Source organism: Rissa tridactyla, chromosome 10 (genome assembly GCF_028500815.1).
Source record: "Rissa tridactyla isolate bRisTri1 chromosome 10, bRisTri1.patW.cur.20221130, whole genome shotgun sequence".
In the NCBI taxonomy this organism is placed as follows: Eukaryota; Metazoa; Chordata; class Aves; order Charadriiformes; family Laridae; genus Rissa; species Rissa tridactyla.
The window spans coordinates 22,504,237-22,529,859 of record NC_071475.1 but is presented as its reverse complement, the minus strand read 5'-3'; the positions used below and the strand labels follow the sequence as shown (position 1 = coordinate 22,529,859).

Below are 25,623 nucleotides of genomic sequence, written 5' to 3'. Positions count from 1 at the left end.
CCTGTCCTTTGATTTGCAAGAAATATACTCTGTTTCAGCAGCTTTCTTCAACTAGTTGTCTATTAGAGTTAGCCATCCAGAGAAAGAAATGAATCTAGCCTTTCAATAGACGCACAGGCAACCATTCTATGTCATCATTAACTTAAATTCTCAAAAACCTCCTCTATGTAATATAAACATTAAATTACCTGGAGACCTGGGGAAGTATCTAAAAAATAAAATTAGTTGACTCCATGACTTCACTGGGAGCTTGCCATAACGCAAACCCACAGCCAAACTGAGTTCTTAAAGCCCATCCCTGGGATAGCACAGGCGAGATCCAAAGATTTGAAATACCATCACGTTTCTTAAGAGACTGCCAGGGACACTGGCATAGAGGTGGATATTCAATCTGTATTTAAAACTGCCTAGACTCCAAGCAGGCTGGGGGATGAGCTAATAAACATCACTGATGTTAGGAAATACAATATAAGCAATTTCTGTATTTTCAGTGACACGAGTCAGTTATTTATCAGTACTGCAAATATTTGCTGGAGTTTGTTCTCTTTACCCATCTTCTAATTGTAGTCAGAATTCCCATTGAATCACTGGCCACGTTTAGTGGTACTGTTCTCTTCCCTTCATTCTCCAGCACATTTTTTTCAACTTTATCAGCACCTTGGCTGCCTGCTTAGCAGAATAATTAAAATCCAGACCGATACTTGCCTCCCTAGTGCTTGGCTTGGGATATTCTCTTTGTGTTGCTCGGCCTATTTTCCTCTATTTGCCAGATTTGCCTGGCAGTCTGAATCTCAACTATTCAGAACTGTAGCCACTGAAATAAACTTAAGAAAAACGGCAGTCGCAACCTAAGGAAAATGCTGCCCTCAAAGTAGGAAAAAAGCCAGAAAAGAATGCCCTGCACTATAAGTAAAACTTTGATTAAATGTTCTTTGCATCTGATCTTAAAGGTTCACATTCTGAATCTTTGAGTTTCCCAAACTGGAAACTCAAACAGAGACTGAGATTTCTGGGGGGGGACAGGGGGGGAAGAAGAAGGGCAAGAGGATCACCTGGTCAAAGTATTTGCTTCAGTCCATCATAAAGAGGAGATTTTTCCACAATTCCAGATGTTAAACCTATCTGTGTGCTCAAGTCAAGCATCCTGAAAGTTGTAAGATATATCAAGAGGCTGGCTTTAGTTGTTACCTACAGAGACAATTCTTTATCTATGAAAAAAGGAACTTTTATACATTTTTATAGCTTTTGATAATGCCCATCTGAAAATCTGACAAATTCTGATAAAAATGAATATATATGTGTCCTTAAAGGATCACAAAGTTGCAGCTCAAAGACTGAAAACATAAAGCATGGAATGGAGCTTGACCATTATTGCAGAGCTCTGTATCAGAGGATGCTGATGTATTCTGTTTGCCAATGCCATTTCACATAGGAATATACTTCAGGGAAAAAAAAAAAAAACTGGCTGGAAAATAAATGTCAAACACAAGCTTTGAGCATGAGGCATCTGTAGAAATTTACTTCTGTATAACAAGTAACTTCAGCCTTCACAGCATCATTCTTAAAACCACTTGAAAAATAAGGTGTGGAGGCTGTGATTGACTGTGTGTTGCTTTCCCTCCTTGTTTGTGGAAAAAAAAGTTCTCTGAAGGGTGCCTCAGCTTCAAGCACTAATTGCCATCACATCACACACCATCCATTTTGAGAAAAGAGGTGCCAAGTGTTAGGAATCAGATTACAGTGGAAAGACCCCAAACCTTTCAGTAAATCTACAGAATAAAATCAGGCCCTGTGCTTTGTTTTGTGAAGAGTCTCTTTTCACAGCAGAAAGTTTCAGGGAATGTTCGCGATGTCACATTAATCATAACACTGAAAAATCCGGTATTCACAGCACATCTGCTCTGCTTTTATTCGCTGTACTTGACCCCATCAACGTGTCCTTGGCATTAGTTCACCTAACATAAAAGTATCTGGAACTGCACGTGGTGAGGTCGGCCAAGTCTAAAGTAGAACATTGTCAGGTTTAAGCTGAGCTCTGACTATAGTATTTTCACACTCCCGGAGCCGGTAGATTTCAGTAGCACTCTGCTTAGCAAAAAATGACACATAACAGAAAAACAAACAATCAAAGCAAAGCCAATGCTTATGAAAATTGTAGAAAATCAGGTTCTGCTGCCCATTTCTGCCTCAGCAGACATCCAAAGGTGGGATTCCCAACAGCACATACGCAGCTGGGGGTACAGCTGTATTTTGCTGTCAAGGTGCTGACTCCCAGGGAGCCTGCTCTGGAGCTGAGGGCATCCGAGCATCCCACATCTGAGTTCTATGGAGCTGCACAATTGGAATTAGTTCAACAGCTTTTACACTGCGCAACACAGGCACACCCTTAAAAGCACAGGTCTCAGATATTCTCTAGTGCAGAACAAAGGGACATCAAGGGGGCTGCTTAGAGTGATTTAATTTGGTGGCCTGACAGAACTGGCATGAATGAGGTAACCAGATGGACCACTTTCACGTACAGCGACTGCTCTGATTTAATTTAGACCCCAACAAAATACCCAGGATGAATAGTTCATCCTCCAAAAACATGGTTTGGAAACAGTTTGGTTGCATATTTAGTTTACATTAGGCAAGATTTCACACAGACGAAAATAAAAGGAAAAGTAGAAAAATGGTGATCTTTTATTTGGACATTTTCTTGTTGGAGTATTTTGATTTTTCCTATCTGAATAACATTAAATCAGTGTAGCTAAATCAAATGTCAATGTACCATTTTAAGACATAAAAAAATAAATTAAACCAAAATTAAATATTTCATTTCACGTTGAAGAGGCAGTTTCTTTAGATGCAAAACATTTTTTACTCAAGATTCCTAATTCAACCAATCAAAAAAAAACACCAGAAAATATGTGAACAGTTTAAGTAAAAGTGACAAGAGAAGCTGGTCTTTAGTCTGAGAGATCTGTGTTTCCATTAAGGAACGTATATAGCTCTGCTTAATTTCCAATGCTATCCACAGTCCCCAGGGACAATACCTTTAGCAGAGAGAAAAAGAACAAGGAAACCAAAAATAAGGCAGCTCTTAGCTGAAATTGTCATTGAATTGAATTTGGTATCTCTGTACTGCCGGAGCCCCGGCTGGGAGGTGATGGTTTGCAGAAGGAGACGTCTTCTGGCTAGGAAATATGACCAGCACCGGCAGAACATCCCCAGGTGAATGCACCGACTTTGAATAAAAGACCTTTCAGTGCAGCCAGGGGGTTGATATCTTTCAGAAAAGTTATGATTAATCTCTCTGCAGAAGAGTTATATACTGGGTCTATTCTTGTGCTGTCAGTCTAACACTTGCTACTTTTTGTCCCTTGTTAAAACAAGAGTTCTTTGTAGTGTGATGTCCTTCCTGCTGTTTGTGTGGTGTTTTCTTCTGTTCGCTCTCTTCTGTTGTTACCAACCTGCTTTGCTTTCTTCAGTTTGGGTTTTTTTGTTCATTGTGATTTACAGTTTCCGAATGATGCTTCAAATGTATTTAAAAAACAGGAAACTTTAAAAAGTAAATAAATTTAAAGCTTTTTTGGTAAATATGAAGTATATATGAACTAAGCTCTGAATTCACATCAAATAATCATGATTAAAGATCTAAAATCCTGAGAGTTTTGAGGTGTTTAGATCTGTACTTTATGTAAACCAGAGAAACTGTCAATCCCTAAGGTGTGGCACTTGTGAAGTACTAGAAATCATTTATACTGAAATTGCAGCTCTCCAACCTGATCAGTTCAGGCTCTGCTTCTGCAACAGCACTGAGAAGTCTTTTCTTCTAGGTAGGAGACAGATTACTTGTAATCTAAACTGCCTCTTTATTAAATGATGTTGTTCTTGGAACAGAGGATTATTAATGCCGGAGAGGCAGCAAATATTTCTTCCTCTTCCAAGCAAAGCGCACTTTCCTGTGGCAGACTCCCATGGACCAGCTAAACTAATGGGGTTCTGTTTCGCGAAGGAGCGCGACGCACAGTACAGAAGTCAGCAGGAAGTAGATGATGCTTTGCTGCCTCATGTATTCAAGTCAAAACTTCAATTCTATTAATCTGCATTTACCTGTCTTTGTATACAGGAAACAAACAGAAAACAACCCCTAAACAAAGCACTGATTCTATAGGCAGAGTCCACAAAAGACACTCCGAGCCCTCCAGTTTGTCTAGTCAGTGCCTGGAAGGCAGAGCTGGACCGGCAATTCCTTCCCTTCCCGGGGCTCTATAAAGAAAGAAAAGGCCATGGTGAACAGGAGCGGGGAAAGAAAGAGCAGTTCTGCTCATTACCGTGAAAAAGGAGCTGTCAAAGTGTCACCTTCTTTCATCCTTCCTCCCTCGCCAGCCTTTTTTTGACCCAGGGAATGGAAGCTTAAATCAAACAGTCAGAATGAATGATGAAACCGCATAGTTTGTACAAAACAAAACAAGAGGCTGTTGAGAGCGGTAAAAATGGGGCCCAGCCAAAGGCAGCAGACAACACCCAGCTGTTGGTTTCCTTGATTTCATTACGAGAGAGGCTGGTGCTTGAACAGACATGGTGGGAAGCCAGACTCCCTTCCTTTTACATCCATAAACACCACCTGGAAGGATCCTGCATGTGTAACATGAACTGGAATGTGCGGATATTGATCTTTGTTCAAAGAGAAGAGGATTAGTAGGATGAGCAGTGTAATGAAGAGCTCAACTATCATCACTCAGGCTTCAGAAAGGGTCAGAGCACTGGTTCAAAATAAAGTTTTAATAATGGCAACAAGAATGGCTAATTTTAATTAAGTTCTGTGTTGGAAGGAGAATGGTTTAATACATTAAAAATCATGATCTCACAAAATGTTTCTATCCCATTAAAAACACTGCAGAAGACACTATAGTTCAGAGGAGAGTCTGAATTAATCTCTGGAATTAAAAGCAGTAAAGTTCCACCTCAGTGATTTGATTCATGTCTCAACTAAAAGTGCATTTGAATGACAAAGCTTGGATTCAGATCAGAATACTCACTGTCTGAGGGGGAGCTGGGTATGTGACTTCAGTTTTATTCTAATTCTAACCATGACTGCTTGTCTGCCTTGGCTAGTACTTGAAAACATGTTTTATTTGGAGAAATATGTTTTATATCACATGGTAATGAAAGCTACAATACTGTGGTTGTCATTTGATTTCTAGAGAAAATAATAATGAAAATAAAAACTAAACAATTATTTAATTATCCAAGATGTTAAAAACAAGGATCAGCTGTGAAGACTTGCGGCATGATCTTACGATACCGAGAGACTGAATGATGGCAGTTGGTACTTACTGTGTTAATGAAAACTGATGCACTTTGCAAGGTAGGGGGAGAAAAACCAACCCAAAAACCAGTTCCAGCTTCAGTGGATTCCGAGTTTACTACAACTGCTCAGGAATTATATCTTTGAGCTTTATAACTCTAGGAATGTATTTGTTCAGATGCTGAGTTGCAGTGAGGAAAGCAAACATAATATCCAAGTGTATGAGGAAAGGAATAGAGAACAAGACAAAGAAAATAATGAGGCACGTTCACAAAACACCTGTATCGGAGAAAGGAAATTGTGATCCTTCCACCTAAAACAGAATAAAACTGGAAGAGGCATAAAAAAGGCAACAAGCATAGAAAAAAAGGCATGGAAACTACTTTAGCCACTTGCAGAAGTGGAAAAGAGATAGCTGAGGAAAGATACAAAAAAGCTCTACAAAGTTTTCATCAAGATCAAGAAGATGAGTAGGGAAGAATTGTTCAGTCTCTTCCAATGCAAGAACCATGGGTCATCACATGAAAGCAGCAGGCAGGTTCAAAGCAGACAAAAAAAAAAAGTGGTTCTTACACAGCAGGTAAAGCAAGCTGTGGAGTACCTTCCTGCAAGGGGCTTAGCTTGATGAAAAGTTACCTGAATTAAGAAAGCAACTAAAATTCCGATTTAAAAATAACCAACCAAACCATAGCAGGTATTAAATAGAAAGGTGACATCTCTACTTGAGTCACCAAGCAAATCTACGCACGTATGGCAGTGAAAGGCCAGGGAAGGACTAAGGGTGCAATAGGATACATGAGTATCAGGGGAAATGGATGTATAAGTATTCTCTTTGAACTTTTAATACACATAAAATGACAAAATATAGTTTGATATTAGGACTGTCTGTGACATCACCTTGTCTTCATCTGCAAGAATCCTAGGTTATTGCTCCAAGAACGAAGCTTCCCTCACACACCTACAGTTGAAGAGGATCCATGCTCTAAGCTTAGCCCTGACTTGGACTTAAGACCGTGGCTTTGGAAGAATCATTGACATTTTCCCTTCACACCAGTTTCCCTATTTAAAAAGTTAAGATTATAATGACCACAGAAGCAGGTGGCTATTACCCACCTTAGTTAATGGTTCTACAGTTACCTTTAAGATAGGAAAAGATGGACTACAAGCTTACAGATGCTGTTTAATTCTTTCTGCATCTAAAGGAGAGGTGGCAAAGTCCTGTTGCTGCGGAATATCCCTGATACCTGGATATTACCAGGATTTAAAATGGACGAACTCTTACTCGTCAAGAATTTCTGAGTTACAGTGATAAATTTTGGAAAATCTCTGAACCCCCTATTTCAGTGTGGGCGCCAAACTGACTGTCAGCTTTAGATGCAACTTTCCCTTGTTAACAACCTACCACAGGATTTCTTGCACACTCCTCATAAGCATTTGCTTGCAGGTCACGATGAGTAGGATACAGAATTAGATAGATGAAGAGTCCAACTAAAATCTAGTATGACAAAACCCTGCACAAGTCCCTGCCTTTAGGTCATGATTTCACATTGGAGAGACCACTTAACAGATGCCTATTGTCCCATCTCAAATCACTTAATTCATTTCCATTCAAACCGCAGAAGTTCCCCGCTGAGCTGGAAACCAGCACACACCATTCCATGTAGATGTCAGGTTTTGTGTAAGAGACAGCCGTACCAATATTGCAAAGATCCTTTTTATCCCTTCATGCCTACAGCAAAATTTAATCTGCAAAGCTAGGCTTAGAGTTTCTGACATGCTGGCACAGCAAATATTTTCCTACATAACTGAAAAAGATCATTTGTAGGAGTGTTGGCCCAGTGGTTACCAGCACAGGCTGAGATCCGGGGACAAGCAGAGCAGTTTCAAAATACTGTGTGTTTATCAGAAATAGAGTATGTACTTTAACATTTACCTTTATTTGGCCTTTGTGCTGTTTGCAGCTGTCATGGACATACGCTGGTACTCCTCTGTTTACATTTTCTCACCTCACTCCAAGTTGCTTGGTATGTGCAGACATATGCAATATTAAAGATTCTGTTTGATCATTTAGGGGGCTGTGCGATACCTTACAGTCACCACGCATGTGCAACAGCCTCACCCCTATCCGCCCATAAACGCACGTCCAGCATGGTTTCTCACACTCTGTTGGGGCTGCCAGAGAGAGAAAATAGTGTTCTATAACCCTAGAAAGAGGGATTCTCTCATTTCTAGTCCAGGTAGAAATACAACATTGTATCTCATTAAAAAGAGGAATGAAGATGTTCTAAAAACATATTAATGGGGAATCCTCTTTTCCCTTAAAACCCCTACAAGGTACAGCCTGATTATACAACGGAAGAGAATCAGACTGAGATGGCTGGCTGTAAAACAGAAAGCTTAAGTAGATTACACGATACAAATTATTAAATATATGGCACACATTCGGACTACTTGCATTAGTCAGTACCCATGCGCGAAGCAGTCATTCCCAACTAAGACCAACAGCATTGCTTTGAAGTACAATGGATTTCACTGTAAACAGTACTGCTGCCCCCACAGCAGTAGGCTTTCATTGATAAATATACCACGACCACTCAAACTGTACTGTTAGACACATTTCGACCATTGTAATAATTCATGTTACCAGAATAATAACTATTCTGTTTTAAATAATAAGATGAGAAAGTAACTTTGTCTAATAGATGTTATTACTTTGTTCTGTGCAAATATGGCCAAGGGTATATTTTGAACTCTGACAGTGAAGTTATTTCAGAAGTCTGTTACTACAGAGGTTACTGTATATTGCCAGAACCAAAAATATAAAATGCAGGCTGTATCCTGAATATTTTAGTCCTAGATAAATGTATATGTGATAAAGGAGCATGATGAAATTACCTTTTTAGATTATTAAGAAAAATCTAATTTAAAATCTATTCACATAAACGTATGTCCTGGAGAAGACCGCATGCTAGGAATTCTAGAGAACTCCATCATGAATATCAAATACAGACAATTTAAAAAGCAAACAACAATTTAGCAGAGTTACACTCGGACTAGATAATTGCTGTAGGTCCCCTCCAACGGAACCATTCTGTCCTACAAGGAGAATTCACCAGTTTTGTAAACACCACATTGTAGTTTTCTGCTTCAGGAAATTTAATTTTTAAAAATAAACCATGTTTTATCAGATTACAAACTTGCACGTCTAATCCACACAAAATTTTCCTTTATGGATTGTTTTGTGCTTTTAACTTAGGGAACTTTCTTCCATTGTTATAGGTGATACGCTGGCAAATAAGTATAAATACATAACAGCATGTGCTGCTCTACTAAAACTTATATATGTTTGTCGCTACATTTTATATATGGTGCTAAAAATCGATCTCTAGAGCACTTTTCCTATTGGCCACAGGGAACAGAAAAGCATTTAATTAAAATAATCTAAATTTGGATTCCAGAGTTGTTGCTCAGGACGTGATCCCATGCACTAGATGAGACTGGTTTGATGGCACTTTGAGATCTGTACTGGCATTACACTTAAGTTTTTGTTTTATTTTTATACCTCTTGTAGAAAAGGCAAATATGTTGCCTCAAAATGACAATACTTTGATTTCAGCATTTCTTATTTAGGGTTAGAGAATGTCTTGGAGAACATCAGGTATAGTTTGGAGAGGTGCTAATCATTCTCAATGGGGAGGGATAACGCCACCAAAATTAATGATACGGTTCTGTGAAATTGGGAAACTGTTTAAATACTCAGATAAGCTTTTACACATCTATAAGGATAAGCTTTTATATGTCCATTAAAACACCACAGAAGCCCATGTGCATACATTGTGCGTAGAAATTTCCAAATGCTGATTATTGGAACCTGTAAAAACATTGCTCGAGACTTGCTCTGTGCCTGTATTTCTTTTTTTGAAGCATCCATGGTAGCTCTCTGTTACAGACAGGTCGACGCACAAAATGAAACTGGAAGCATAGCGTGATTGTTCTTAAGTTCTTATCTTCTTACATCCATTTCAATACATTCTTGTAAGCCTTACGCTTTGTTTGGATTTCTGCAACTTGTTATTATATGAATGGTGATGTAACAACATGACTCATACTCAAATCAGGCTCTGCGTGGCTTAAATCAAGCCACTGATATCATTTTCATGAGCTCAAATTTGGGTTCTACATGATGAAGCTCCAACTCATGGGCTTACCTCTGTGTAAGAAGGTATGTAAAGTTGATTACCATTTTTATTACAGGAGCAACTAAAAGTCCCAATAATAATTGGAGCCTCATTCAACTTTATAAACAACCTCAGCTTCAAGTCACTTCTAAAATTCAAATCAATCCTTCCAAAAACTCTCTTTGCTGTTTTAGAATGCAATAAAACCCGGACCAAGGTGAATGTCACATCATCCTGGGGTTCTTTGTAACCATTTGATCACACAATTTAACTTTCACACAGCTTGTATCTGCTTAACGGGCAGGAGAGTGGGCAAACAAACTAGGGCACATTTGCTATGAATGTGCTCACAAATCCTCTAAACACACAAGTTTAGGGAGTGGTTACATGACATTACAGTCATGTCTCTGGGTTTAGAATTGTAAAGGGAAATCCTCAGTACTTCTGCAACTTAAGCTAACTATTTTTGATCTTTTTGTACATAGGCGATGTGAAATACAGGAAAATAATACATTTCTTTGAAGTGGTAGCACTAGCAGAATGGAGATAAAACCCTATTTGATCTCCCAGGTTTTGAGCCAAAAGAGTATGACAGCAGCAGAATTCAATTACAATTTCTTAAGCACAGAGGTATCAGTTCCCCCTTTGATTTACCAAGGGAGTCACGCTGATGTTAGCATGAGTAAGTCACATAAATCCTGTCCACACCAGTAGCACAGATCCCTCAGACTGGGATGTGCTGGCACAACCTCATTTCCTGAGCAACAGTGTCACCATGGACCCTCTTCCCTGGTATTGAAAACAAATACAGTTGGTTGCAGAGGTAACAAACCCCCAAACTTCCAGTGTGACAGGTATGGCTCTGCAGAGCAACCAGATACGTACTGGGGAGGTAAGATACAGTGAACAATATTCCAGTTGTCTCCATCTATAAACATGGGTTAGTCACAATCAACAGTGCGACGTGCACAGAGCAGACACACCGAACAAGCAGCTCTTGTTTTAACAGCCCAGCTATCAGAGTCCTACATCTAGCTACCACTTGCAACAGGAAAGTACTTTTATTCAGTTGAACGTATAAAATAAGACTGTCAATATCCTCAAACCAAGACAGCCAGGAAAAAAAACTATTTCCTAGAATCTTGCACAGTCTAGGCTGGAAAATTCAGCAATTGAAACATTTCCACAGAATCAAATTGCCTGGACCTGATTAAAAGGCTGCATGCAAGAAACTCTTCTGAAATAAGGGAAGGCATTGAAGTTCCGCCGTAGGTCAAGATTTTGCTAAGCCCGTTACTAAACAGTAATGATACACTCCGAAGCAACCTTTGATCCTGCAAGGCCTTTCCAAGAACTGAAGTAAACAGCGGTCTTAAGGGATACTGGGAACTTGTATGCAGACCATCATGCCTCTCCTACACTGCTATGGACCCAAGGGCCTAAATTCCCATTATTCTGACAAGTGTATATAAATAACAATTTTTAAAGCTGCTGCCAGAAATCTCACCACAAGATATGCTCTGTCATCACCAGTATAGACACCTAAAGGCTGCTTGAGGCAGTTGCGAATGACGTGGTTTTAAAGTCATCTAAAACAGATCTGCACGTGATATATCCTCTCTTTCTGTTACTAATGATGTGTTTGGGTTTTAACTAGAGATCTGGGAATGATCTGGCATTTTAAACAAATGCTTGTGCTAGAAAATGAAATTTATGCACCATGGTTTTTATGTTGGCTTTTTTACCAGCTTGGACCCCTCATCAAATCTGGAACCTGTCACTTCTCAAACAAGCATTAATAGTGGCCCTTACATCTGAAACTAAGGTCATTTCTATTCCTAGTCAGATGGGGACCCAAAAATAAACAGTATTTACCCTAAATATCCCAGTTTTCTGGCCAGGATGAATGCAATTCAATGAGCCTTTGCTAATGCAAACCAGACTTCTGCATGCTCAGGGGATGCTGTCATTAATCCTTCGAGGACATAAACGTACATCTGGCTTAGTTTACTGCCAGCATCTTTTTTTAATGACCCTCCAGATATATGATGTTTAATATACTCATGCCCTATTTCAAGGAATTTACAATCAAAAATGCAGGCACAGCACGTTAAGTCCTACCTTTAGCTGTTCTTGCCAGCCTAATTGCTGTGGTACATAGAAATTCACTCCAAGAGGATTATTAGTCTCTCTCAGTTAGTAAACAACATGGGACGCTACAGAGCAACAAACAGCCCTGTAATGAAAGATTGTGGCGAGTCCCTTCAGGTAATAAGAACAATCAGGATCATTTTAAGACCCATAACTGATGGTTTGGAGGGGAAGGGGGCTCTACTGATAGATTTCAGGCTTAATGATGCAACAGCGCTGTACTTTGCAAATACTATATTGATTCACCCCATTCAAAGTATCTACAAAAAACAAGACCAAGAAAAAAAATCCACATTCACTACAAAGACCTGCTAGTGTTCGGGGTTGGTGTGTTGGGGTTTTTCTTGTTTGGTTGGGTTTTTTTGTTTCATCTGAGATTATAGACTTAAACAGCATCTGTAGATTCTGTGAGGTATATTGACAAACTCCAGTCTGTTCAATAGCTGTGACTCCAGCAGAACAAAAGCCATCAGGTTTTATTGTGGGACTAAGCTGAAAGCAAGCCAGCAACACTGCTCTGCTCTCATTTCCATGGGACTACTTCAGATCTACAAAGCCTTTCTCACTCGCTCTAGTGGAGACTTTTAAAAGTATAATATGCCGTGCCTGAAATGTTTCCATTAAATTCTTCTATGTAGCTAGTACAGCTTTAAAAATTATAACAGCAGCATTGACAGCCAAGTAGTATGGGTAAAAGGGGTTTTGTTTTAGATGCTTTTGGGTTATGAACATTTTGAATTTATTTCATACATCTCTTGTAACACGATGTTGCTAATTACTAAGAACCTGGCAGTAAAACTCAGGAACACATTGTGCTTTCATTTTTTACCTATTTCTGTATTAGAAATGAACACTGACGTTCTCAAATATAAACAGCATACTGTGAAGGCCAAATCCATCTTCTTCATGAAATTCAGCTTTATTACATATAGAAAGTGACAGTAGAATTCGTCTCAAATTTCATCTGAAAGATTAACAAATTTAAGGGCTTCTTCCTCAAAAATTGTCATCCCACATACCATATCCCCATTTTCTAATGGACTGCTTCCAGAGGCTACTAAGCTTCCTAACGGAGCCAGCAGTCAAATGGAACGTCTTCCTCATGTGACTATACCTCCTTTTAAGGTGGAGAGCTACAAACTTCCCCATTCCTTTTCAGCACTCACAGTAAAAGTTAGAACAATTTCTCCATGACACCTGGAACTTCACGGGAGTTTGAAGATGGATCAGAAAGGAACTTCAGTGTGAAGTTTCTAGAATGTTTTCATTAAGAAGTGTCAAATGTTATCCTAAGCTGTCTTCCTTCTTCTAATACATAAATCTCAGGATTTGAAACCGTATTGTAGAATGTCAAAAAGCCAAGAGAAAAGATGAAGTCTCATATTGGATGCAAGAGGAATGGCTCAGCATTTCAAGTTTGGGATCTTACCCAATGCTGAGGTAGATGAGAAGTTTTCCAAAATAGCTGCCCAGGGCAACAAAGTGGAAATAGAAAATATGGTGTAAAAACCTGGTTGCAGAAGTTGAAATATTAGTCCCCTACTGTTAATTGAAATGAAAGGCTAAATACATTCTTATAAATACCGGAAGTTTATATTTCTATTATAGCCCTATGATGTTAAATTTAATCATTGTTTTTACCGTAAGATAATACAACTGGTATCACCTACTGCTTCAAACAACTGCATTTATTTTAAGTCTTCCTCCTGGTGCTATGTTACAGAGAGCTTCTGAGAACTGCTTCCTGTTTTTCATACAGATTTCCTTCTTTTCCTGTGGAAATCTATTGAGGAAGCTAGCTCTATGAAAACAAAAGGAAGTATCTGTTTCTAAATACCTGTAAGGCTGTCCAAAAGCATCGTCTTTGCCCACCGCGGGGCTCCTGCTGAGGGCAGGGGCTGCAGGTGATGTGAGCAGCACCGTGTCCTGCAGGGGTAACTGTGAGCCCTCACACAGGCTGCACCCAGCTCAGAGTCAGCAGCCCCACTGCATGGAGGGGAGTCCTTTCTTAGAATAATTTAGGGTAATCTTGATTGGGAAAACATGGATCCTGGTTGCCCAACCTTCCTATGCAGAATTTTCCTAGTAACAGCTTCCATGTGCCCCCTCTCCTTCACCTCATTTATTAGCTCTGCTACTTGAGAGGAACCGTAGGGCTGCACTACCATCTGTGATGTCCACGTATCAGCAGCTGTTGTTCAGGGAGGAAGACACAGCAGCACTGAGCCATGTGGGATTAAAGATCTTACCTACATAACGTGCCTTTTTTAATAAGCTAATGTTAGTAAGTTCTGCAATACCTTAAGTATACAGCTGCGGAAACAGAATCGCTCCGAGAAATGTTTTTTGCATCACTTCACTTCAATTACCTTTAAGGTAGCTCTGATTTGCTTTAGACATCTAAATTTCTAGACTGTGGAGCTAGAAAATCCAAAACAAAAGCAGAAAGTGTACTTCATGTATTTGAACATAATTTAGTGTCTGACTCTGGTTTCTGAGAGCCTGCTAGGCTCCACAGAATCTGGATGAAATTTACTCCCTAAGTACGGCAGTTCTGCTGGATGGCTGAGCGTTTCAAAGAGAAATTGAGCTGCAGGCATTCTTAAAGGATGGAAGGTGCTTTTGTTTCAATTTTTCATACCCTTGTTAAATAATCTATATGCAATTTCCAGGGCAGTAACTACTTGCTTAATCAAGTTTTCTGCTTGTTCAGTTTAAAATGTAGTTGAAAAAATAGGGGGGGGGGGCATGGCAGGGACAGGGATGGCATGAGAGTTATTTTAAGTTACTAATAAAATCTACCTGCTCCTTTGTCCTGCAAAAAGAAGTCCTATTATCTTTCAAGGGCTCCTGTCAGGATTTCATTGTACCTTTGTCCTAATTAATAGGGAACACACCTCAGCCTGGGCAGCTCTGAAGGGTCTACGCACACACAATTTCAGAACATTATCCCAGCTGTACAGTATCTGTGCTGGATAAACGACAACACCACTAGGTTTTACTCTTCCTAATAGAGACCATTATTGATCTTGGTTTTATCCCAGTAATATGTACTCATTTCAAACAGGTTAGGTCACAGTTCCCTTACACTGCCACAATATACACTGACAGTGAGGTACAGCATTTACATCCTACGCCAACAGTCCTATAGTCTAAAAAACACAACCATATTTTATAAAAATCATGCATGTGAAGAAGGTGTCAGAAACTGGCCTTAATAGAAACCATCAAGATCTGGCCTATAATAATCCATGAGTACCAAGCAGCACAGTCCGCTGCCAGGGACGCAGCTAATGTTAATATGACCACGATTACATTTTCAGTCTCTGTCTTTGCTGGCCTACGTGTGCCCATTTACCCGTGTCCTACATTTATGGCATCTAGTTTTTCAGAGAGAGCGAAACAAGTTAGTCATACTTTTTTTCCTCCTTTTCCTTGTATTAATTTCTGTTGACTTCCTAAAAGCTTTCAATGACTAGTATGGCCACCCGGCAAATCCCAGGCAATTCTGACTGCTAGAAGAGGGTGCTTTTCCCAGGGCAATATTAAAGGCTGCCTGAGCCCCACATGAATCTCGACTTTATGTTATTGAATATCATGGAAATGAATGCAATATAATCCTATTACAGAAGCTGAAAAATGGCTTATAAAGCAAAAGCTTGAGGAAAGCTGTTAAATGAACTTGTATAAAACATGACCTGAACTTGGATCAAGTCAATTATTTCAAAGTGGTAAGACCAAAATCTTTACTTAGTAAAAAGTTTAGGGAAGTGTGTAACTTTATGTAAGGATTGCAACTCATACAGTGAAACTAAGATGTAGTTAAACTGATTTTCTGTCAATGAGTGCAAATTTGCTTAAATTATGCACCTGCTTAGGTACCCTGCTGTAGAAGAAAAGAGATTCTGTAAAGTTTAAACTTAAATGAAGCTTAAGTAAAGTTGGTGATAAATCCAACGCAAACCTGCTTGGACTGAGGTTCATCAGAGAAAGAAACGAGTTACTGGTGAGCGAAGCAGAGATCCACCCAGGAGAAAGCATATGAGGCAGAGGGCTAAAAATACAGTGCCAGGAAGCAGTTCTCACATGCAGGGAGCAGCTACTTATAGTGACGTTACACTTCTGCCATTGGCTTTTCTACCTCCAAACAACATTCCTTATTCAACTATATTACCAATAAAAGATTCAAGAAGAGCTGCTGTATTTGCTGTCAAAATATACCTAGGACCCTAATAAATGCAGGAATACCAGGCAATCTTTTCTGATCTCTGTGAACTGGCAAATAATGTATGAACATTTTGGAAGGAAAGTAAGTAATTTGGGATTACCGTAAAGGCACCATTATTTTTTGCAAGTCGCCTACCAGAACAATAAAGGCTTCAAGAAAGCAAAGGACAGGCTGCTTTCAGGAAACTTTGAACTGTTTCAAAGAAAGCATCAGAATGGCAGGCATGGAGCTTCAAAATGAAGAAGCTTGCAGAATTATGCAGCGCCTAATAGAGAAATAGCTCTCCTAAAGATCCAAGGATGTTTTTACAAACATCAGTGAAACAGAAAACACAACAGTATGAGGTAATTGTTATTCTTGTTTCCTGATACAGGATCTGAGGAACATGGAAGCTGCGACTTCCCCACGTTCACAGCAGATGGCTGCCAGCACTGACACTTCAGGTCTCGCAGTAACTGCGCGTCCCCTTTGCACTCTGGGGGCCTGGGCTCAGCAGTAGTCACAGGACACCTCTCATGTGTGCAGCACTTGGCAACTTGCAGGGCCCACACGACTAGACAGGCCTTTTGCAACTGTCCTGTGAGAGCTTCAGAAAGTCTCACTTAGATGCAAAATTGAAGGTTGCAGCCCCTCCCGTTAAGATACATTAATGTCATATTTTCCCAAAGGCTTAGGAAGAGCTGGTCAGAAATAAGTTGCAGCCAGCCTAAGGCATGACGTTGCTGTTAAGTGAGCCATCTTCCTTTGCTGTCACTCCAAATCCATGAGGCTCTACAGCTATGAGGTTCCAAGATAAGTCCTGAAGGAATTTACATGCCAGTAAATAAGTACTTTCAGAGTTTATACCACACTCAGTAATATCTCAAGTTTTGCATACATCAAACAGAGAACTGAAAAACAGTGTTTTGTCAGACATTTTAAGCTCTAAGAGTTGAATTCAGTAGGATCTCCACCCCGCTGATAAGTACTCCCTGACTCTGTTTCGGAAGAACACTTTTCTTTATCTAGGAGACATTAAAAGGATCACTGGCTATTTGATCTTTACTGTCATACACTCTAGCACACAGGAGATAACAAAGGGATTCCTTGGGATTAAATAGCACAGGTCTACGTGAAGGAATACATGAAGGGGTTTGTTTGTTATACGAGCAATGGCAGAAGGAAATTATCTACAGGAGCACAGCTCTGCTGCTCTTCTTTATCCGGCTCATGTGCCTTATATCAAGTGTCTTGGCTACAGCTATCAGTGGTTTAGAATTTCATGGTGCTTTAGTTATTGGTGTTCGTTTGTAGGCTTTCAAGTATCTTTCTGTAAAACACAAGTCAGGATACCAGGAGAGAGAGAATTCTAAAAATAAAAGTTTGGAGATCAGGAAGGACAAATAGACTTAGAACACATACACACGACTCATGCATACATAGCTGGGGCATTGTGTGTTTGTTTTCACACACCTCTGTCGCTATTCCTTACAGGCTAGGCTAAAAGGAGATCAAAAAATACCTAGAGAGAGGTTTTTGCCAATGAGACTGCCTGACTAGAAGCAAAGAGGGCTGGAATTCTTGAGTGAGAACTTGTTCTGACACAAGCTGCAGCCTCATTTGAGCCCCAGCTTCTCAGGAAGTGTGGAGAAGTAAATTGTTGGCACTGCTTGCCTGAAATGGACTTGCAACGTATTGCCAATACAGAGTCTTCAGCAAAATCCAGGACCAGAAGGTCCTGTCCTGGAGCGGGGTTGGAGGATGTTGACCTGAGGAAGGGCACCCCAAAGTCATGGAGTTCCTTGTGGAAAGCAGGCTGGCTCAGATCCAAGTGCTGCAGTGGCAACCATCAGGCTGGATCCCGGCCACTGGACAATGCCATCTGTCCCTCTCCTCTGGTGTAGCTTGGAAAGAGCTGTTGTGGCAAGCAGCTGTTATGGCATGGTGTGAGGACCAACAGAAGTCATCTTAACTCACCTGCACATAGCCAGCTACTCTGAATTACTGCTGTACCACGTGGCCTGTTAGGAAGGTCCACCATTTGGCTCTCTGGGCTGAAAAGGTTTAGCCACATTGGTGTAACAGGGAAATGCTGTTATTTAACCAGCAGTTAGTCAGTGGGTCAGTACAATACTGAATAAAGCCCTTCTGGTCTATCCCTCCGTATCAGCTCTTAAGACAGACTGCTGTGCTGCTTCACGTTATTGTGGGGTCTAGCACCAGTCTCAAGTCACATACGCTCTGTTGAGGCTCATGGGCTTTTGGAATAACTCTGACATCGCCAGCTTAACACAAACTTCAGTTATACCAAATCAAAATAACTGCTCCAATATGGAAGGAAGGGAAACTCAAGAGCCGAGCTGTGTAACAGATAAGAGGGAGTAACGGGTTTGTGGCTTCCATTTCCATGACTAGGAAGAAAGTTGAATCCAGGTTTTTAACTTAGACTTCCAAGAAATTTTGTGCAAGCTTTAGCAAATAGCTTTTGTGATACTTATATTTTTCTAGCTTTACTTAGATCTGCATTGCGTGCAGCAAAACTCTAGACTTTCACTGCAAGTATCTGAATTTCTAGTGAGCAGGGTGTGGCAATAGAGTTCTTTATTCCAGTGGAACAACATCTGGAAATCATTTCCTTTATTTTGTCACAAAAGAATTCATTAAGGGGCAGGAATATCTGAATGACATAATTCTGAAGTGATGTATATTTCTCCTGGATAGTGCAGTGGCTATTAACCATAAAATACCCCACACAGAGCAAAAAGCAGTCTTATTCATCAAGGATATACTCAAGAACTACTGCTGTGCAATATAATCCCTTGCTAGACACAAGATTTATAAAAACACTGTAATTACCTCATCTGTTTAGCCTAATTATCAAATGTTATCTTCCACGAAGCAGCCAAATGAGTAATAGTTTATTAATAACGGTAAACTAAACTTTCAAGGCCAAAAAAGGTTAAGGAAAAACCCAAACAGTGAGACTCTGAGATCGTGAGCGGCACTTCAGAGCTGAAAGGACAGTATTCTGTAAGTCACAGAATGAAACCTGCCCATGCAGTTTTAATTAGTCATTTATTTGCAAGAAATTTATGTATGTATGAATGCATGTATCCATGCATAAGAGCTCTATTTTGTAGTCGTGTGGGTCTTGCTCAATGCACTGATACTTACCTTAAATGTAAAGTGGCCTTAACTGTTTCATTGGAAATGAATGATTAGGTTTTTAGAATACTCTTCACAGTACCATACCAGACTAGAAAGATTATCATACATTTTTTCTGCTGATTTTAGGTGCCCACTCTGAATTATCTAAATGTTCACAGTACCTAGTATTTCAGGGCAAACCACACCAATCATAACTTCCACGATCCCATGCTTCAAGCTGCAGTTCTCATGCCCCATAGTCTCAAATTCCATGCCAAAAAAAAAATAATCAGGACCCAATATTATCTATACACATATAACACAGTAATTATGCGTAGAAAGCCTAACTAAAGTAATTTGCCCAGCATTATGCAGGGGGTCTGGCAGAGACAGGAGAAGAATCTACTTCCTCAAAGGAGCATTTAGTTGCTTTAACAAGGACACTATCCATTCTGTTCCTGTGTCTCACCTGACTTGCTCCTTACAGCTTCTGCAGCAGATGAGAAAGGAACTTCCTGGCAGAAGTTTCCCTCCCTCTAAACTTGTTGTCCATCCACAGAAATCGCTCATCCCCAGCCTTGAATGAGGCAAACAACCCACAGGAAAAACAGACTGCGATTTTACAAACAACAACTATATTGTAACGCACGCACTCCAGGGGTTAAGGCAACCTCCTGACATCTTTTAAGTTGAGAACCTTAAAAACCCAAATACACTCAAAACACAAGAATTTGTACCAGGTAGCATCATCATGACATTTATGTTTTCTACCAAGAGGGTCAGATTCTCTACATTCTCTGCATAGATTTCTGCTCTGAATCAAGTGAGCAACTGACAGCACAGTAAATTATCATCCTCCATGTGGACTTGCAGTGGGGGAGGGAGGAGAAACTCATTTGTGGATGGTTTTCCCAAATATTTACTGCTAGGACAGTAATGGCAAGACTTCAAGAACTTGGATAGCATCCCAAATTTTGTCAGGGAGTGTGTTTGGCCCTTAAGCACTTTTTTTCCCCGCATATTTCATCTTCTGTCTCTTTATCTGTACCCCAATCCTGTCTCCTTTCTCCATGTTCAAGCCTGCTGCTGCTGTAATTCTCCCTCTCACTTTAACCATGGTCCCTACGCAGGGTGGAATTCAATCGTGTGTTTCCATCAGCAGTAAAACCCAGGTCTCTCCACCCACTTGCTCCTGTCGCAGCCTGTGTTTTGCCATCTCCTGAAAGATGTAACTCTTAGGGCTATGCATAGATACAAATTTTTAGCTTCTCTTCAAAAGTGAGAGGGATGAGATTTTAAACACACCTTATTTCATAAATCCAGTTCATAGCAGCACATTGCTTGCACAACTCCGAGCATATGGGATCAGGCATGAGAAGAAGCAGAATGGGAGAAAGGTGTTAAAGGAGAGAGGTGGCAAGAAAGAGGGAGTTTTTCTTCCAAATTTATTTGGAACTACTCCTTCAGGCCTAAAAAGCTCCTCTGGTCTTTTCTATATGTCAAAGCCACCACTGCCTGAGCTAGAGTCCTTGCCAGGGAGAGCACTGAGAGGGCAAAAGGGAAAATCTCCCCGACCGCATTCTTGGTCGGTAGTGCCAGCTTGCCCAGCAGAAACACAGCTTCACAATTGTTGGGAAAGTTTTAGATATTTCTTCATGGCCATGGACTGGAGCATGTTCACCACTTCGAAGCACTTAAAAACAGTCAGTGCTCCAGACAAAGGAGATACAAGTCCTTTTGGAAATGCATTTACTTCTGTTATTCTTGCTTACCTGAAGCCTAAAAGATCAGAGAAATTCAACCCAAAAGGCATGGAAAGCAAAATGCAATGGAAGATCTTTGCATCTAAATCTTTGAGAATCAAAAAAGCCAGGAACACCAGCGTTACCTCCCAGGAAACACATTTTTCTAATCTCATCTCATTTTTTTTTTTTAAGAAGTTAAGTAACAAGCAAGCAATTGACAAATGACAATAAAGAACTAAGAGCAGCTAATTTCTGAAAAACAATTTCACCTGAACAGTCTGTGCTTCCAGAAGTTCCTTGTTGGAATGGGACCATGTGGACAGTAAAAGGCACATTTCTATTCTGCAATTTCACTATGTCTGCACAAAGATCTGTGTTGTCTCTAAAATGCTAAAAATCATCACAGGAAGAGCGCTGCATGGCAGCAAGGCCTAACAGTACCACTGCAAGATTTGCTTCTTTGTATACAATGTGGAGAAAGGAGGAGAGATTCCACAAGAAAACACATTGCCATCAGCAAAAGGATTTTTTTTTTTCCTAGATGATGGTGATTTTGGCAAGAAAATAAACATCATCAGCCAGTAACAGGAAACTTCCCAGAACTGTAATCACTATTATAGAGACTCTTTAGCTACAAACTTCTACTGATTTCAGTATAAATCCAGGATATTTAGTCATCTTTATTATAGCTATTAAAAATTCATACTTTAAAAATTTATATTTAATGCTTTACAGATCAAGCAATTGAAAACCTGAGATTAAGCAAATTAAAATCTGAACTGATCATAGAAAGTTCATTCATACAATTTCTGTTGGAGAGGGGTTCACAGCTTACAGACCAAACAACTAAATACAGATGTATTCAGAAAACCTACACTGACACCGAACTCCAGAGTGAAAACATGTTTGATCTGAACGTTAAATGAAAAGTCATAAATAAAACAAAAATATCCACTCCTTCCAAACTCTTTCATTCCCTGTAGGGAGAGTAAGCCAAAACTGAAAGTATTCCAAGTTCCCTGAACTCGGACAGTTTGGGTAAAATAGTACAAAAATAAAAATCACACCTCATTTTGGTTAAAAAACACAAGTCACACACTTTTAAACTAAAGTATAACATAGTTTATATAACTATACTTAGGGCAATGTACATATTCGCACAGCTGTTTGATCTGCTCCACATGTCTCTAAAAGAGACTAGTTAAAGGCCTATGAACATGAAGCTAAGCAATTCCTCAGAGTTATTTTATGATTAGTCAGGAATTATTTAAGTTAAAGATTTGTTTAGTGCCAGAAGCAGGTGGGTTTTGCTGCAGTTAGAAGTTTCCATAACAATAACAGGAGTGCCAATTAAAAGCCAATTAGTCATGGACATTACTTTAAGGTCCAGTACTTTGCAAACTCTGCCCTCTTCAATTTTCCTTCTCTGGAGCTCCCCATTATCCCCAGTACAAAGGCTTGAAGATGCCTGTGGACTGTTTGCCCGTCTCCATGGAAGCCTGGCCACACTGCACCCTCCACAAATGCTTCCCAGGCATCTTCAGCGTTGCTGCCCCTCTGATCTTTGCCCTAAACAAATGTGCTGTTTATTCACTCTTCTTCTCGTTTATGAAGCCCCATTTGATGCTGCATGAATACTAACGAGAAAAGAATTAAACCTATGTTTAAGAAAAAGTGAAGATTCCTCCTTTTAGCATTTACCATGACAGCAAAAGCATACCAGTTATGCTGCTCTCTAAATTCTAACCTCTGCCACTTGAAAATCAAGAGTGCAGATTTGGCATTAAAGAAAATAAGAAGCTCCCAGATAGGAAAAAGTGACCTAGTGGTTAAATCACATGAGAAATCAGGAGATCACGGTGTGTCATTGTTCTGCTACACAAGAGCACCACCACGACTCCATTTGTGCCTTTATCACCTCACTTGAGAAGGAGGATGAAACGCTGTGTACTTCAACAATAAACATGAAGCAACCCTAAGAAATTAAACCTTCCGTACTATTTGGTTACATCTGCTTTAAAGTCAAAAAACCAGAGAAAATCCAGTCAGAAATTTGAAATATTCTCCAAAGTGAATGTAAGATCCTGTAGTGATGGCAAAATTAAAAGCAGCCCCTTTCTTCCATTAGACTGCTGCAAAGATTCCTTAGTATCCTTAATGCTATTCTTCTAGTTCTGTGCAATATTTCTGACAAGAACCTTCTTCAGCCCATCTCACGTTTAGTTTCTAGTTATAGTTTAAAGGAATGCAAAGTGTGCCCTTGCAGCTCCATGAGAAGTATCAGCAGCCTCTTTCGCCCCCTCACCATTTCCATAAAACCAGAGAGATCTCTAGCTCTGCCTCCTCATCTTTGGCACCAAGCTTGGCAGATTATTACCCTAAGCTGGTTTTGGATGACGTGAATGAAAGCCAGCGTGTTTATACATCCCTCCTTTGGAACTCCATGGCGCAGGACATTCCCCCTCCCTTCACCTCTGTCACTGTGCTGTTGGTCCTGTCCTTTCCTGTCACCTTCCCTGGTCACTACTGTGGATAAACCAGTGCCCAGCATCACATTATACTGGAGTCTTGGCAGGACATACCAAAACAACTAATTTCCGTTTTGTTATTTCCAACAGAACCTTGACATTATATATTAGCTGATCAACTATGAAATCTCTTGGTTGGTTGTTTGGTTTTTTTTTTAAACTTGTTTATATATTTATGCTGCTGCTTGCTTTTTTTCTTCATTTTTATCTGGCATGAATGAGCTCTGAAATTCCAGCCTGTCTGGCCACACGTTCCTTCACGCACATTTAAAATCTACCCCTTTCCTAAACACCTTGAAGTAATTTCCTTGCACGGTTCTAGAAAACAGGCTGTATCTTAAGCTGTACTCCCTTTTTATTTAGGATGTAAGGTACACTAACTTTGCTGTATTTCTTCTGTTGGAGAAACTAAGGCACAATGGGATTTGATGCAAATGATAGGGCCCGTGCCAGAAGCAAGATTTAAATTCTGGAGCACCCAGGTCTCAAAACCCTTGCTCAAAACTTACATTTCTTTGTAGTTTCCCAGATGAACACCTCCAGAGAAAACAAACAGGGCTGTCTTTAAGCAATATATTGGGCAGAAAGACCTAACAAACCATGTCATCTGTATGGCTCCTTTAATTTCTCCACACCAAGAGAGAGCTGATGAAGTCCTCTCAAGAAAACTACTATAGAATAATCAGAGTTTGCACTTTGTATTTCATTAACTGATTATAAGTTCCCTCCCAAGAACTACAGAGAAGTGAAAGCTATTATTTAGGTCTGTCTTGAGTGTCATCTAAGTGGAGGGACTTCACTATTTTAAGTCCTGAATTTTACAAGGATAGTTTTTTTCCACCAAACCTCATAATGTTCCTCGGACTGCAAGCTAAATTGAAACCAGGCTGCCAGATGTAAGAAGTTCATACCACCAGCAGATCTCCCATTAAACATCACAGCATTGACCCACTTCTGCTAGAAAAGGTTTTCACAATAGTTGAATATTCCCGATGTTTTATGGGTTAAAAATCTTAACCAACTTGGAGACGACAAAGAATGTTCACTGAAATGTCAACCTCTCTGTATTCTGTGACCTCACTAGAAATCTCTGAAATCCAAACAGATCTTAATTACACTGTAGCTCAAAACTAAGAGAACAATCTGCACAACAGCAGCTACAGTCCTCAAGAGATTGCACAGGATTCTTATCAAGTACCAGACCCCCAAATGTTTTTGTCTTAAAATGAAGCAAATGAGCACATTTCAGAAAAAGAAAACATAACATTCTTGTGAAAGGAAACACTACTGTATTCCAGAGCAATTGTCCAGAACAGTGAAGCTCTGTGATGCTCCCAGGAGCCCCCATTTTGAATGCCTAAGCTTGATAGTGCTTGCTATTTCTGCACTACTTCATAATTATTTTTTCCAGAACTAATGAAGCTAAATGATGAGCCAGGCTCCATTCTGGAGACTGCTATTTCCCTTGACTGTACAGGAAATCCAATTGTTGCTAAGCTAAACACCACCATAAATTGTAAACAAAGTATGTCCTTAGTTCTCCTGCAGTCAGATCTACTGAAGGGGGTAAAAGAAGTGCTGGTCCCTAAGCATGGTTTACCTCAGCTGCTGTCCCTACAGATATTCCAAAATACTGACTGTTGTTGTTAACGTCACAATCTTATTTACTTAGTATACTTTCACAAGCAACAAGGGAACCAATATTGGGGTGGTTCTTCAGGAATTGACAGCAGCTGTGTTAGATCAAACAAAAGCTCTCTGCAACACTTACCTCTCTCTACCTTGGCATCAGCTTTTCTATTACTACATCTCCAGTCCTGTTCCTAGCAGTAGTTGAGTTTACAGGCAGGAAGTATTTAGATTTGTACAAAAAGATCATGTTATACAACTTGTTTCAGCAGAACGAATTTGCTGAATGTTTTAACTCGCTTTTGTTGATGAATATTTAATGTGTTAAGTACAAGGAATATCCAATATTCACCAGACCAAAACTAATCTTAGGAAGAATTTGGAGGGAACTTAATTTACTACAAAACCCCTGAATTTGGTTTGCTTTCTTCTGCATAGAGATTCTTTGTGAACTACATGACAACTCCTACTGGGAAAAATATAACCACATTATTATATGGTCTAAATAGGAAAATATCTTGATGTAACCATTGAAAGTAAGCTGTTTTCTAAATAGTAAAAGAGGAAGCCATGGAAGTGAGTAGGAAGCGTATAATATTACCTACACTAGGAAATATATAGGAAATTTATAATATTACACGACACACACAAGTTTGCAATGGACTGACTTAAGAGTTCATTTAGCTCCATACCCAAGAAGCAGCTTGAAAGCCGTTTCCATTAAAACACATAGATGTAACATACA

The 25,623-nt window shown here is 39.8% G+C and overlaps 2 protein-coding genes across 5 annotated transcripts in view; one reads left to right on the top strand and one right to left on the bottom strand.

Annotated features, from left to right (window-relative positions):
- Window positions 1–25,623, bottom strand: part of CFAP92 (cilia and flagella associated protein 92 (putative)) — a 117,666-nt gene that overhangs the window by 53,139 nt on the left and 38,904 nt on the right. The window lies entirely within an intron of this gene.
- EFCC1 (EF-hand and coiled-coil domain containing 1) overlaps window positions 1–25,623 on the top strand; it is a 56,582-nt gene that overhangs the window by 9,703 nt on the left and 21,256 nt on the right. The window lies entirely within an intron of this gene.